General features: G+C 40.2%; 1 protein-coding gene across 1 annotated transcript in view; it reads left to right on the top strand.

The window, feature by feature from the left end:
- The first annotated feature begins 3,849 nt into the window (after positions 1 to 3,849).
- kcna10a (potassium voltage-gated channel, shaker-related subfamily, member 10a) overlaps positions 3,850 to 14,736 on the top strand; it is a 32,165-nt gene continuing 21,278 nt past the window's right edge. Inside the window, exon 1 of the mRNA XM_079801835.1 lies at positions 3,850 to 4,127. The gene's annotated coding sequence lies outside the window, so the exon portion shown is untranslated. The remainder of the gene's footprint in view (positions 4,128 to 14,736) is intronic.

Genomic DNA, 14,736 nt, shown 5'->3' with positions numbered 1-14,736 from the left:
TGGAGTCTCGCGCTTTCAACGCGCACGACCGCCCACTTGCCGCTCTTGTGGATATGTCGAGTATAAACAAAGATTTGCCGAGCCGTTTCTATGCGACGCTGATGATAAAATGTGCATCCCATTTGAATTCTATTGAGAATTAAGTAAAAAACTACGGAGAAAGTCGAACATGATCTAAAACAGCCACTAAAATGACTGATGAAAAGAGGGGAAGCATCATCCTGCATGCTTTTTAAACTCCTGATGACCACATTTACTAGAATGTATCACGTTCCATTGTATTTATTGTAGTAATTTTGACTAGTTGTAGAATTTATAATAGATAATCAGTTAAGGGAATAGATTTTTCGCTAAAGATGTATATTACACCTGTGGCATGTTGTAGCTATAGTTTCTAATTGTGTTGCTATTTGATTAGTAAAAAGAAAGAGAAAAGTTAACATTGGCCTGCATGGCTAATGAGGAGCTGTCAATGGTCTTGCTTTGTAAATAAACCCTTTTTGTAACAAATGATATAGTTGAAACATATCGTGAAACATTATTTCAATTTAACGCTCTGGACCCTAATTTTGTGGCTGACATGTTCTGACATTTGTGTGTTTTTTTTCAGTTGCTTTAAAGCATATTAATGGCTAACGTCTGTATACACTGTATTCAGCACAAACAGGGCTACAGTAATATGTGAGCAACATGTAATAAAAGTTTGTAGTCTGAAGAAAATAATGTTTATGCATAGTTTTTGAAAAAACAAAAATGTTAAGTCACTGAAATAAGGCCATACAACACACTTTAAACATTTTACACAAGGCTTTTCAGAACGGGATGTTGTTACCTAGAGTATTTTCTTCAAAGCAATGTGAAAACCAATTTGATCACTCATTCATACAAAACAATATAGACATTTAACTTTTGTAAGACACTTATTGTCAGAATGGCTGTATGCGGGGAGGGTGTGGATCATCATGAATAATGCTGTTTTCTACTGTATGCACATATTTTTTTTAATGTATTTATTCCTGTGATCAAAGCTGAATTTCCAGCATCATTACTCCAGTCTTCAGTGTCACATGATTCTTCAGAAATCATTCTAATATATATGATTTGATGTGCAAAAAAACTTGTCTCGTCAATGTTGAATGTTATTTTTGTGGAAACTATAATGCATGTTTTTTAAGGAATCATTAATAAATGGAATGTTCAAAAGAGCAGCATTTATTTGAAATATAAATCTTTGTAACATTATAAAATACTTTTGATCAATTAAATCACCCTGGCTGAATTAATTTATCACTAGGAAGCCGGGCTGCTACTAGTGTGTCTCACAAACCGAAAATCTCTGACTGTTCTGCAATTTAGTCAGGAATAGTAGGCCTATTTTAACCTTTAGTTAAATATGATTGTCATTTTTATTTCTTATACATGGTATTTGTATTTCTTATGCATATGTTGTGATCATTCTATCACAATTGTAATACCTTTTCTATGTAAAGCACTTTGAATGATCCTTGTGTATGAAATGTGCTATATAAATAAACTTGCCTTGCCTATTTAAAAGAAAAATCTCACAGACACCAAACAACAGCGCTGTATCATTCACACTTTTACAAAGAAAACTTTTGCTAAGCACAAGTTTGAAGAGAAATAGCAGACATGCAGACCAAAGTAGAGAGTGCTTCAGCCAGAGGGGAAATTGCTAGAATAAAAAAGTCATTGACTGCTAATGGTCACTCAGCACAACATCATCCACTTCAGCTCTAATATGCATCTGAGAGCTCATTGAGGAGGAGAAGAGAGAGAAATGCAGAACACACCTCATAATGAATTGAATTAGACATGATGGATTGTGTTGCTCCATTGTAAAAGAATGGTCTGCTTTGAGAAGATACACTGTATCAATATCCTTCCAGACAAACGCTGAGGCTGAGAAAGGTGGGGGCCGAAGAACATGGTTTGAGTCATTGCAGAAAATATGCATGTCATACAGGTTTGGTCAATCCCTGAAAATCACACCCTGAAAACTGGCAAAGATGGGAAGAATAAGAAAGAAAAATAGAGAGCAAGTCATCACAGAAGAGAGTATGCTGCTGTAAAATATTCATGGTGGTGGGATATTTTAAGACCCCTCCTGTCTGCTGGGATGAGATGAGAATAAATGAAATGAAGTGTCGTCATACACTATAAATCAAGACCTCCTCTTGAGAGCCATACCAAACATTTGTTGTGAAAATCTGTGTTTATTCTTTGTAAATACCATTGATGCAGTGACATTGCAGCAGACCATAGCCAGAATATTCAATTCAACAATACTGTTATAGGCTATATATATATATATATATATATATATATATATATATATATATATATATATATATATATATATATATATATATATATATATATATATATATATATATATATATATATATGGTGCTTCATAAAATCTATTATGGGCTCCCATCATGGGATCATTTCATGGATTTAGTTTTAATTAATTAATTGATTTAATTTATTTTTTTAAATGATATCACTTAAAAATGGCCCATTATATATATATATCACTAGGCCAAGGCTCATTGATGCATGTGGGGAGCAAAGGCTGGCCCGTGTGGTCGGATCAAACAGACGAGCTACTGAGCAATTACTGAGCTAGCTCAAATTGCTCAAGAAGTTAATGCTGGTTCTTATAGAAAGGTGTCAGAATACACAGAGCATCTCAGTTTGTTGCTTATCCAATCGAGCATCTGTGGGATGTGCTGAACAAACAAGTCCGATCCATGGAGGCCCCACCTCGAAACTTACAGGACTTAAAGGATCTGCTGCTGACATCTTGGTGCCAGATATCACAGCACACCTTCAGGGGTCAAGTGGAAACCATGCCTCGACGGGTCAGGGCTGATTTGACAGCAAAAGGGGGACCAACACAATATTAGGAAGGTGATTAGCAACGTTAGTGTCGGCCCAGATCTGGCCAACATCTGGTCCCAGATGTGGGCCGAGACTATGCTGCTGTCTGGGAATGCATTCAACAACATATAGTCTATAACAACATTGACCTTCGTATTCTTTTGAAAACACTTTTATAATATTATATTCTGACCACTTAAAATATGTCCTCCTGCACACAGTTCAACACAGTTTGCTCTGACACTGACCATGGGAAACATCTAAACCTTTTTTCTCCGATCGAATTGACAATAAAGTACAAATGGATTTTTGCATCAGAACCTCTTGTTTAAAATATGGTCCTAAACCAACATTTCATCTTAACATGAGTTCACTCACTTTGAAAAATGTGAAGGTGTCATGGCATTAAGAATCATATCATGCATGTCCCTAGTCTTTATGTGGTAGTGCTGCTCAGAGTGAAATTGTGCACACGTCAAATGCAGGATTTCATACTGAGGCCTTTGATTAATGACGTGTTTTCAGCTGCAGCATCTCCCAGTGGCCGGCAGGGGGCGTGGGGTCCATAGAGGAAGCAGGACTCAAGTGCGCTACAGAAAGCAAAGAGGAGAGTCTGATGGAAATTAAAAAGTGAATGAAGTAAATTGATTAAGACTTTTTTTTCATACATGAAGTGAAAAACAACAGCACATTTTGCTTTTATTCACAACGGGGCTAGTTATCACATTTGTATTGTAGTAAATAAGCTTTTTGTAGTATACAATCATTTCCACAGTATTGCTATAATACAATTTAACCCATTGACATTTTAGCATGGCACAGCAATATTAGGCTGTAGGGATAATCTGTTCAGCAAAATAATTTATTATTTAAATAATAAGGTGTCAGCTGACACGTTTGGTACCACAGCACATCTGCCAGTTTCTGATTTGTCCTGCCCTTATCATCCCTTAGTCAAGCTTACAGATCACACACTAAAACACTGATGTTCTGCTGGAATCCAGGATGAAAACAAACTTCACCAACAACGATGGAAACTCCGTTTACACACTTTACATTCTAATGACCGCGCAAGACACCTGCCATCGTTTACTTTACGACGACTTTCTCGCTCTTGTTTTGGCGAGTCTTTCATTGTTTTACGCGCGTCTCGAGGTCTTCTGCGCGTCACCGTTGTTGCACGGGCGCGCGCTGGCAGCAACACATCACTGCACCTCACACAGGTAATGTCAGCATTTACACCTGAACAAAACCTTTCAGCTTTGAGCCAGATTTCATCTAGCTGTTACTAGTGTAACAAGAACTGAATGTAAACTGTATGCATTTGTCGCAGAGGTGTGTGAAGAACAGTATAACAGCTCACACGGAACGGTTTTTAGAACTTCATCTAACGTTCCGTGACGATAATAGAATGTTCGTTCAAAGTGATCTGGTCTTCAGTAACGTTCTCAAGACGGTATTTACAAATAGTTTTTTATTAAATGTTTTAGTTATAGGCCTACTGTTCAAACCAAGTAGAGTTTGGGTGCATCTTTAAAAAATATCATTATGATTATTGCAGGTATGACTACAGTTCACACCCCCATGCCACTCCATAGGCTATACTTTTATGACTTTTCTCCTGTGAAATACAAAGTTATCAAAATATTATCTTTTCCATAAAATACATTATATACTTAATATATTTTAAAAAAAATACACATTTTAGGTCAGCTTGTTCCTCTCCGTTTGCTCAGGCCACATATTACACTTAATAAAACTGTAGGTTTTAGTGTTTTGATTTTTCTTTTTTTTTCTTTGGTCAAGTCTTATAGGGCAACAAGTCAGCCAGTGCCACCACTGGATCACCCTTAAAAAAAGAAACAGAAAAAAAACTATCTCTGAATTAAAATATGCCTGTCTATGAACTTGAGACACATGTCTTGTGTGTGTGTGTGTGTGTGTGTGTGTGTATATATATATATATATATATATATATATATATATATATATATATGGGCCTATTTAACAATTGTTGCAGTCTAGCCAGTTATATGAACTGAAAATAAGTTGTCTGTGACATTATTTGTTTCTGGAGAGATGCAACTATTCTGTAAAACTATTTTGTAGTTGAGCCAATTCAAAAAATGTTGTCCATTGGAAACAGAAGTTCTTAAGAATTAGTTTTCAGCCTCATAAACTCAAATAAATCACTAATCTTATTTCTGACCAACAGTGAATATTTTGTATTAATATTTTACCAGCAAAACTTTGTTTCAGCAGATCAGACATTCTGAAATTTACATTACGGGGAAAAAGTATTTTGACACACGCAGACATCAATAATCAGCATATGAATCTCAACAATGGTGCCATGCTTCATGCCGCAATGCATGCTGAGAGCCAACATAGTATTAAAATCATGGCTCCCAGCATGCATTGCGGCATGAAGCATGTCACCATTGTTGAGATTCATATGCTGATTCTTGATGTCTGTGTGTGTGTCTAAAAAAATTCTCACAATGTATTTAAAAATCTAAATTCAGAATGCCTGATCTGCTGCAAAAAAAATTATTGTTGGTAAATTTAATATATTATTCACAAATAATCCCTTTTGATCAGGAATAAAAGTTGTAAACTATACTCCTTCATAATGCTGTTATCTAGATCACCTGATCTCTTTTGATTATGGCTTTCTTTGCAACAAAGTATGTGTTTATGTAAACACTGTTACTAAGACTTCAAACTCACATAAAATGCCAAGTCAAACTGCGCAACTCAAGGAAACGCTCATCACCAAAATGGTGACCAAACATTTTCAATAAAAATTCAACATCTAAACCTGTTTATTCTGAATAAGGACTTCTGTTTCCAATGGACACAAATTGTTGAACTGGCTCAACTACAAAAGATTTGTTACAGAATAGTTGCATGTCTCCAGAAAACAAATAATGTCACGTTGACTCAACTAAACGTTTTGTGTGTGTGTGTCACAGACAACATATTTTCAGTTCATATAACTGTTATTTACAAAAGTTGAGTCAAGAAAAAGCTAGGGGAAATTAGTACTAAGATTTTTTTTTGTTGTACGAGATTTTTTAAAGTGTGGATTTTTGCTGAACCAACACAAAATCAGTCATTTCAACTTTTTAGGGGCCAAGCACCGAAGCGATATCTCCACAACGCTTTATCGTATTCAAACCAAACTTGGTACATGTCATCACAATCATGACCTGAGGCAACATGCAGCATTTCGGCGCAGCGCCACCTAGTAGTCCGGAGATACAAAAAATGGCTATTTTTGCTTATAACTTCTGAACCGTTTGTCCAAAAATCATAAAAGATTTGGGACAGAGTAGACTGATATCCAATTTGACCATATTGACCATTTTGGCTGTCGGCCATTTTGAATTATGTGCTAAATGCTGTATTTTATGAACTCATGAATGGATTATTACGAAACTTGGTTTGGTTCATCACCACGATGCCCCAAAGGAGCCCAAGAAGTTTCGAAACACCGCCACCTAGTCGAGAATTTCTTTTTTCAAATGCTTATAACTTTGGGTGTGGTTGACTTATTTTCCTGAGAGTCATCTCGTTAGACTCCTGAATCGTTGCCGAGTCCAACGATACCAGACTTGACAGGTTTCAGTGTGCGGTTTGTGCAGCTTTGTAATTTAACTCTTAAAAAACGTTAGCTGATATCTTCGAAACCGCTAGTCCGATCGAGACGAAACCAGCGTCAGAAGTTCGGAAACATAAGCCGATAGCTGTAAGTTAATGCCCAAATGTCAAAATCTTAATAGTTAAGAAATCCAATCAAAGTCAGGTGTCAACAATTTTTTACGTGTTTTTTCACATAAATGTCTATAACTCCAAAACGAAATTAGATATTTTCACCAAAATTGACACACACCTTTATGGGCTCACTCCAAGGACACATAAAAAAATGGTGGGATTGTGCCTCTTGGTGGCGCTATAATAGAACAAAACATAAAATTCCACTTGACTACAATGGAGTATTATGATATAAAATGGTAATGCTATACTTTTACGAATGCATTGTTGTATCATTACAACACTTGGCATGTGTCATCAGCACCATGCTGAAGGTACTTAAAAGGTTTCGAGACAGCGCCACCATGTGGCCCATACTTATAACGATAAGGCCTCTTGAGGCTATATCTCTGCAATGACATATTGACACCAAACTTTGCATGTGCCATTGTTCCCTTATTCTGACCACACCAAATCAATTTCGTAACTGTGCCACCTATTGGTCGAAAGTGATAAACAATTAAATAATTATTATTGACTGACATTTTACTTAAAATTATCTTAATATGTCTTTAATGGCTCATTGTTGCAGTTAGTCTGACACTCTCAGTCATTATTGTCTTCTTTTCGTTTGGCCCCGACAATTGCTGCTTGCAGCTATATTTTCAAGTTGTGGTTTTTACAGTATATATGTAAGTTTGTGGTATCGATCGCTTTTTTATTGCCAATGTGAACAGCACTGACGAAATTTTAAAAAATGTGAATGTGTAGACTTATTTTTATGTGAAAGACTCGTTTTTCCCGGGAAAATCAAAAGGATGTGACATTTACGCACGCTCCGGAGAGCCTTTCTTCCGTTCAATGACACATGAAACGAATGCTTATGCATTTTTAAGGATAATGCAAAAAGAACCATTCTGTAATGTAATGTCAATGTGTCATGCAAAGAAAACTGATTAATTCAATGAGTCCAATATAGTACCAGATCTATAATGTATAATCTTTAGCAGGAATGCCCATTTCGGCTCCTGGAGATCTTCCTACCTGCAGAGTTCAGATCCAACACTGATCCAACACACCTGTATGTTATTATCAAGTGCTTTATCAGTGTTGGAGCTGGACTTTGCTGCTAGGTAGATCTTCAGAAACAAGATTGGGCAGTTCGGCTAACTTGACAAATAAATTACTGTTGTACAGTAGAATTTAGATACGTCCCATTACAATTTTTCTTCATGTTTTAATTTTAACCATATAAAGCTCAGTGGTGCAGCACTTTGTTTGACTTAAAAAAAAAATATTAAAAGATAAATTAAATTAATGTCTTATGTCTTCATTTGATTACCAGAAAATACATAACACATAATTTGTGAGAAATCTTTTCATAGAAATGAAATTAAAAAGAGAAAATAATAATATGGTTGTTTTTATGAATTAAATTAAGTACCTAGTTGCCTACTATTTACTAGTAAATATTACAGCATACAAACATCACAGACAATGGCAGACAGCGACCAGGGCAGCTCTGGCATAATGTCAATAACGCTTTTATAAATGACTTACATGTTCTTTACAGTTATTTATGTAAACATCCCAAAAGTACAGAAAAAAGGTACCGTTGGGTACCGGTACCGAATTTCAGGTACCGTTAAAATGTGAATGGTACCCAACCCTAGTCCCATAATACATGTCGTCTCTCCATCATTGTCTGATTTCAGTTTGAACATAAAAGTCTGAACAGCTTATAAATCATACAGAATGAGTTTTGAAAATGTAAAAATACAGAAAGTTTTGTGTGACGGGTAGGGTTAGTGTAAGGGGAGAGAATATATAGTTTGTACAGTATAAAAACCATTATGTCTATGGAGAGTCTCCGCAAAGATAGTGAACCAGACAAGTGTGTGTGTGTGCGCGCACATAGCGTACCACGTACCATTCTGATGAAGTAAAAAAATAAGAAATATTAGCTCATATTGACTGAAGATATCCAGAGGGTTGTAAAAAATACTTAGATAAGGCTATTGAACATAGATGTAGTGCACACATGTCAACCTTTAGTGCACTCATGTCGACCTTTTGTGACAATATGGCCCTAAATGTCACTGTAATGTTTGAAGATGAAGATGATTAGAAGATATAACAATAACACTGCGAAAACAGTGTGCACAAGCACAGACAATACTGGACACAGGCCAGAACACAAGCAGGAACTAAATACATTGAGATGATTAACACAAAGACAAAACAGCTGTGATGATCGTTAGTGTTCATGTTGACTGATGAGTGGCGGGAATACGGAACAAAGGAACACATGTGATGACTGAAAACCAAAACAAACAGAACATGACTGTGACATAACGCCCCCTCCCGGTAGGTGCGTCCTTGCGCCGTGGAGACAAGGAGGATGAGGGGATGGTCAAGGGCTTATCAAGGAGGATGGTGAAGGGATGGCACAGACTGGCAGGAGGAGGTTCTGGAGGTAGACGGATGACGGGGAGGAGGTCCAACAAAAAGGAGGTGAGGAAAGTGGGAGGATCCATGCGATGTGGCCTTGAACAGGGACATGCGGATGGAGACCCAGGCCCCAGCCCGGAGTGTGCTCCAAGGCGGCGTAACAGGAGGGAGGAGCCATGGTGGAGTGATGTACGACGTCACCTTGGGGACGACTGGAAGCGATGGAGGGGAACCCCACTATGCAGACGGAGAGCCGATGGGGTGGAGAAAGATCGTAGACCTCGGCGGCCGCAACTGAGCCGAAACGATGACCCCCTGAGGTGGAAGCAGGGATGCGGAGGACAGAGGTGGAGCTGGAACGATCGAGGGCGGAGGCGAAGCCTGAGGGAAGGCGGAGCTTGCCGAAAGGGTGGAGGGCTGGAGAGTAGCGAATGGCCCGCAAGTCCGCAGCAGAGGCATGGCGATGTCTGACCCAGGTGGAACCAACGTACTGAGGGAGCCCTGCGATGCCGAATGGCTGATGGTCCACGCTGGAGCCGAGGGAGGATGGAGTGAAGGCGCTGGAGCCAGGATGACAGGTTGAGGTGGAGCGGAGCACTCAGATGCTTGAGGTGGCGCCACGGGCTTCAGACATCAAGCACAGACAATACCGGACACAGGATAGAACACAAGCAGGAACTAAATACATTGAAATGATTAACACAATGATAAAACATCTGTGATGATCGTTAGTGTTCATGGTGACTGATGAGTGGGGGGAATACGGAACAAAGGAACACATGTGATGACTGAAAACCAAAACAAACAGAACATAACTTTGACATAACACCCCCTCCCGGTAGGCGTGTCCTCGCGCCGTGGAGACAAGGAGGATGAGGGGATGGTCGAGGGATGGTTAAGAAGGATGGTGAAGGGATGGCACAGACTGGCAGGAGGAGGTTCTGGAGGTAGATGGACGACCGGGAGGAGGTCCAACAAAAAGGTCCAAGGAGGTGAAGAAAGTGGGAGGATCCAAGGGATGGCCTTGAACAGGGACATGCAGCCCCAGCCCGGAGTGTGCTCCAAGGCGGCATCCCAGGAGGGAGGAGCCATGGTGGAGTGAGGTACGACGTCACCTTGGGGACGACTGGAAGCGATGGAGGGGAAGCCCACCGTGCAGACGGAGAGCCGATGGGGTGGAGAGACATTGTAGACCTCGGCGGCCGTGACTGAGCCATAACGATGACCCCCTGAGGTGGAAGCAGGGATGCGGAGGACAGAGGTGCAGCTGGAACGATAGAGGGTGGAGGCGAAGCCTGAGGGAAGGCGGAGCTTACCGAAGGCGTGGGGGGCTGGAGAGTAGCGAATGGCCCGCAAGTCCACAGCAGAGGCATGGCGATGTCTGACCCAGGTGGAGCCGACGTACCGAGGGAGCCCTGCGATGCTGAATGGCTGATGGTCCACGCTGAAGGCGCAGGAGCCAGGGTGACAGGTTGAGGTTTAGCGGGGCACTCAGAGACTGGAGGCGGCGCCACGGGCTTCAGACATCCAGGTGGCGATGGCTCCCAGCGGGTCCGAGGTGAAGCTGAGGGACTGATGGGAGGTAGCGATGACTAGATGATAGGAGTGGCTGAGTGCTGAAGAGGAGACTGATGAACAAAGAGACTGATGACAGAAATTTGCTCCATGATGGCAGTTTGAAGAGGTGGTGGGAGAGGGAGGCTTGGTGGGGTTAACAAGACTGAAGAAGATGATTCAGATTCTAGACAAGATGAAGGGACGCAGGAAATTCTGTCTTACCGCTGGAAAGTCCATGGTGCACGCAGGGGTGAAAACAGTGTGCACAAGCATAGACAATACCGGACACAGGACAGAACACAAGCAGGAACTAAATACATTGAGATGATTAACACAAAGATAAAACATCTGTGATGATCGTTAGTGTTCATGGTGACTGATGAGTGGCAGGAATACGGAACAAAGGAACACATGTGATGACTGAAAACCAAAACAAACAGAACATGACTGTGACAGTCACTCTGTCCCTTTTTTCAAAGAAAAAGGAAGTTCAAAAGCTTCAATGAAATGGTAACAATGTAAATATGTAAACAAAAAAAGGTTTTAATGTTAAAAAAACTGAATACGTGTACATATAATGTCATGTCATTTTTGGACAACAAATAATACAAATACTATCCAGCATGGAGTGCATGATGAACGGTGGATGTTGGCACAGCTTGGGCAGAGAGTGCTGGTGAGAGGAGAGCTCATCCTTCTGCCCTCCTGCTCACAGTGAAGGACCTTCTGTGTCAGTCGTAGGCGTTGACGGGCTGGCGTGACCATCAGAGACTGTGTGTGTAGACACTAATGCCCTTGTTAAGCAGTGAACAGATGGGTGCGCAGCAGGGGCAGGGTATTTTTAAAGTACATTTTGGAAGGGTTAGCCTTAGCTGATGATTTTTGATTTTGTGACCTTTGCAGGTCACTTTACGGATTCTTCCAACAGGCATAGACGGAAAGACTTTGTACTGTATATTATCCCAGCATATTTTGCAATGGCATATGCGTCTTTCATTGTGCTTACATTTGCTCATGTTGTTGATAACTGGCTCCGTGAGTGTTTTTGGTTCAACAGTTAAAGTGTACAATTTCTGTAAAGGTATTAGTTGATGTTGGCATGCAAACACGTTTGTTTTATCAAGCTGAGCCAGTTTTCAGTGCCAATCCCTTGCCCTCCCTCTTATTTATTTCCTCTGTGCAGTGCAATAATCCCTTCATCATGATGTACAAAACTAAAAATGGAAGCTCAAGATTTCTGTCATGTTTTGACACAAAAAGAAAAAAAATACCAATAGCCATTTATAATATAGTTAATCAAACTAGTTACTTAGCTCTCGTGAGTTTCTGACCTTGTACACGTGTTCATGAGCTTGAAGTGGTAGCGGAGAAGTAACATCTGTGTGGCTGGGCTCAGCACTTATCTAATGGTTTGTTGGGCCTTGTTTGCAGATGTGATTCAGCAACTAAATCAGGCTGGAACAGCTGCCACACAAGGGCAGATCATGACCCCACCAGCGCTCACAGGCCACACAGACACCAGGCGTTCACAGAGATCCAAGCTGTGTCTATCAGTGGTGTGTGAGAGACTGAAATGAGAAGGCAGAAAAGTGCCCTCTGGCTTTGATTTTTAGCAGCTCATTGAGAACACAATGAGCTCAAGGAAGGCAAAAATATTATATTATGGTTAAACTGGAGAGATTTGCTCCGCATAAAACCATTAAGCACTATGCTAGTAGACTAAACTGCTAGCTTGCTATCTGAAGGCTTTCCAAAAAAACAACAATAACAAAGAAAAGGAAATGTTTAATTTGGCCATCTTTAGATTCTGTAACATCAACCTTATTTTTCAGTGCTAAAGTCATTTCCTGTTTGAGACTGTACTGTACAGTAATGAACTAAGTGCAGTAAACGGTCAAACTGTGCTTCCAACCAGTGCGTTTATGTTTACGATAAAACGGAATGTCTATTTACACCAAGTGTAAATATCCAGCATGGATGGCAAAGGCTGTTTTCACTAACTCCGCCCACCATTGTCTGATTGAACCGCACAAAATAACAAAAGAAACCAGTTTGATAACAGGATCAGTGGTGTGGAGAGTAAGGCGGGATGCGTTTGCTTTTGACTTGACTGACACAAGTTTGAATTCCCCTTTTTCCGAACTCATTTTTCTCCCTTTCCCATCACATTTCATCTCGTAGAGGCATTTATTTATGTACCCAGCAAGCAATAGCAGTTATTTCACCATCTTGGTTAACTATAGACCTAATAAAGTCCGCAGGGGCGTCAGACTGGGCGTAAAACCAGTACTGATTACCAGGGACCCAAGGGGAAGAGAGGGCCCTTGAAAAGTCTGGGAAAGATTTTATTTTACCTGGATATTTTAATTTCCTAATTAAATTTCCTAATGAATGTCAGATGAAATGTAAAGTTAGTGTATTGGCTGAATAACTTGATTGATTGACTACATTTTGTATACAAAAAAGTAAAGACTATCTAAGGTCCCACCCCTTGCTAATGCGCCAAATGGTTTAGTCCATCTGCACGCATGCATTTTACTGTATTAATGCTAGTTAGTTGAGCATCTGGTGGAGCTCAAACTTCTGCTGTAGAAATGTCTTTCTCAAAGAAAGCCAAATCAGGCCACCAACAAAGAAAGGAAAGACAGGAAAAGGAAAGAAAACAAAATGAGGGGAAACAATTGGTAATTGACTTCTTTTCAAAGAAAGGTGATCGCAAACTAGAACACGAAATCTATAGTGCTAAAATCTATAGTGCTGAATATCTCCGCGATCGTTAGTGATAAAAATGAACTGAGACAACCCATTGTTGACAAGTCCCCCCTCCCCCAATAATTAGAAATGGCCAAACTGTCTAAACTCTCAACTCTATTCTTTCCGGTGAAATCACAAAACAAAATGTGTCCATGCTCTTAACATACAATCATTGAACATCTTTGTTCAATGAAAAATTTCAATGAAAAAAAAAATATATATATGAGGGCGGATTAGAACCTGTAACCTTCGACACGGTTTACAAAAAAGGTTCTATATGGCACAAAAATGGTTCTTGGCTCGTAATCATAGGGGAACCTTTTTAAGTGCTATACACTCACCTAAAGGATTATTAGGAACACCATACTAATACTGTGTTTGACCTACTTTCGCCTTCAGAACTGCCTTAATTCTACGTGGCATTGATTCAACAAGATGCTGAAAGCATTCTTTAGAAATGTTGGCCCATATTGATAGGATAGCATCTTGCAGTTGATGGAGATTTGTGGGATGCACATCCAGGGCACAAAGCTCCCGTTCCACCACATCCCAAAGATGCTCTATTGGGTTAAGATCTGGTGACTGTGGGGGCCATTTTAGTACAGTGAACTCTTTGTCATGTTCAAGAAACCAATTTGAAATGATTTGAGCTTTGTGACATGGTGCATTATCCTGCTGGAAGTAGCCATCAGAGGATGGGTACATGGTGGTCATAAAGGGATGGACATGGTCAGAAACAATGCTCAGGTAGGCCGTGGCATTTAAACAATGCCCAATTGGCACTAAGGGGCCTAAAGTGTGCCAAGAAAACATCCCCCACATCATTACACCACCACCACCAGCCTGCACAGTGGTAACAAGGCATGATAGATCCATGTTCTCATTCTGTTTACGCCAAATTCTGACTCTACCATCTGAATGTCTCAACAGAAATCGAGACTCATCAGACCAAGCAACATTTTTCCAGTCTTCAACTGTCCAATTTTGGTGAGCTCATGCAAATTGTAGCCTCTTTTTCCTATTTGTGGTGGAGATGAGTGGTACCCGGTGGGGTCTTCTGCTGTTGTAGCCCATCCGCCTCAAGGTTGTGCGTGTTGTGGCTTCACAAATGCTTTGCTGCATACCTCAGTTGTAACGATGGTTATTTCAGTCAAAGTTGCTCTTCTATCAGCTTGAATCAGTCGGCCCATTCTCCTCTGACCTCTAGTATCAACAAGGCATTTTCACCCAAAGGACTGCCGCATACTGGATGTTTTTCCCTTTTCACACCATTCTTTGTAAAACCTAGAAATGGTTGTGCGTGAAAATCCCAGT

Source organism: Gobio gobio (assembly GCF_949357685.1).
Source record: "Gobio gobio genome assembly, chromosome: 21".
In the NCBI taxonomy this organism is placed as follows: domain Eukaryota; kingdom Metazoa; phylum Chordata; class Actinopteri; order Cypriniformes; family Gobionidae; genus Gobio; species Gobio gobio.
This window is presented reverse-complemented; position numbering and strand designations above follow the sequence as displayed.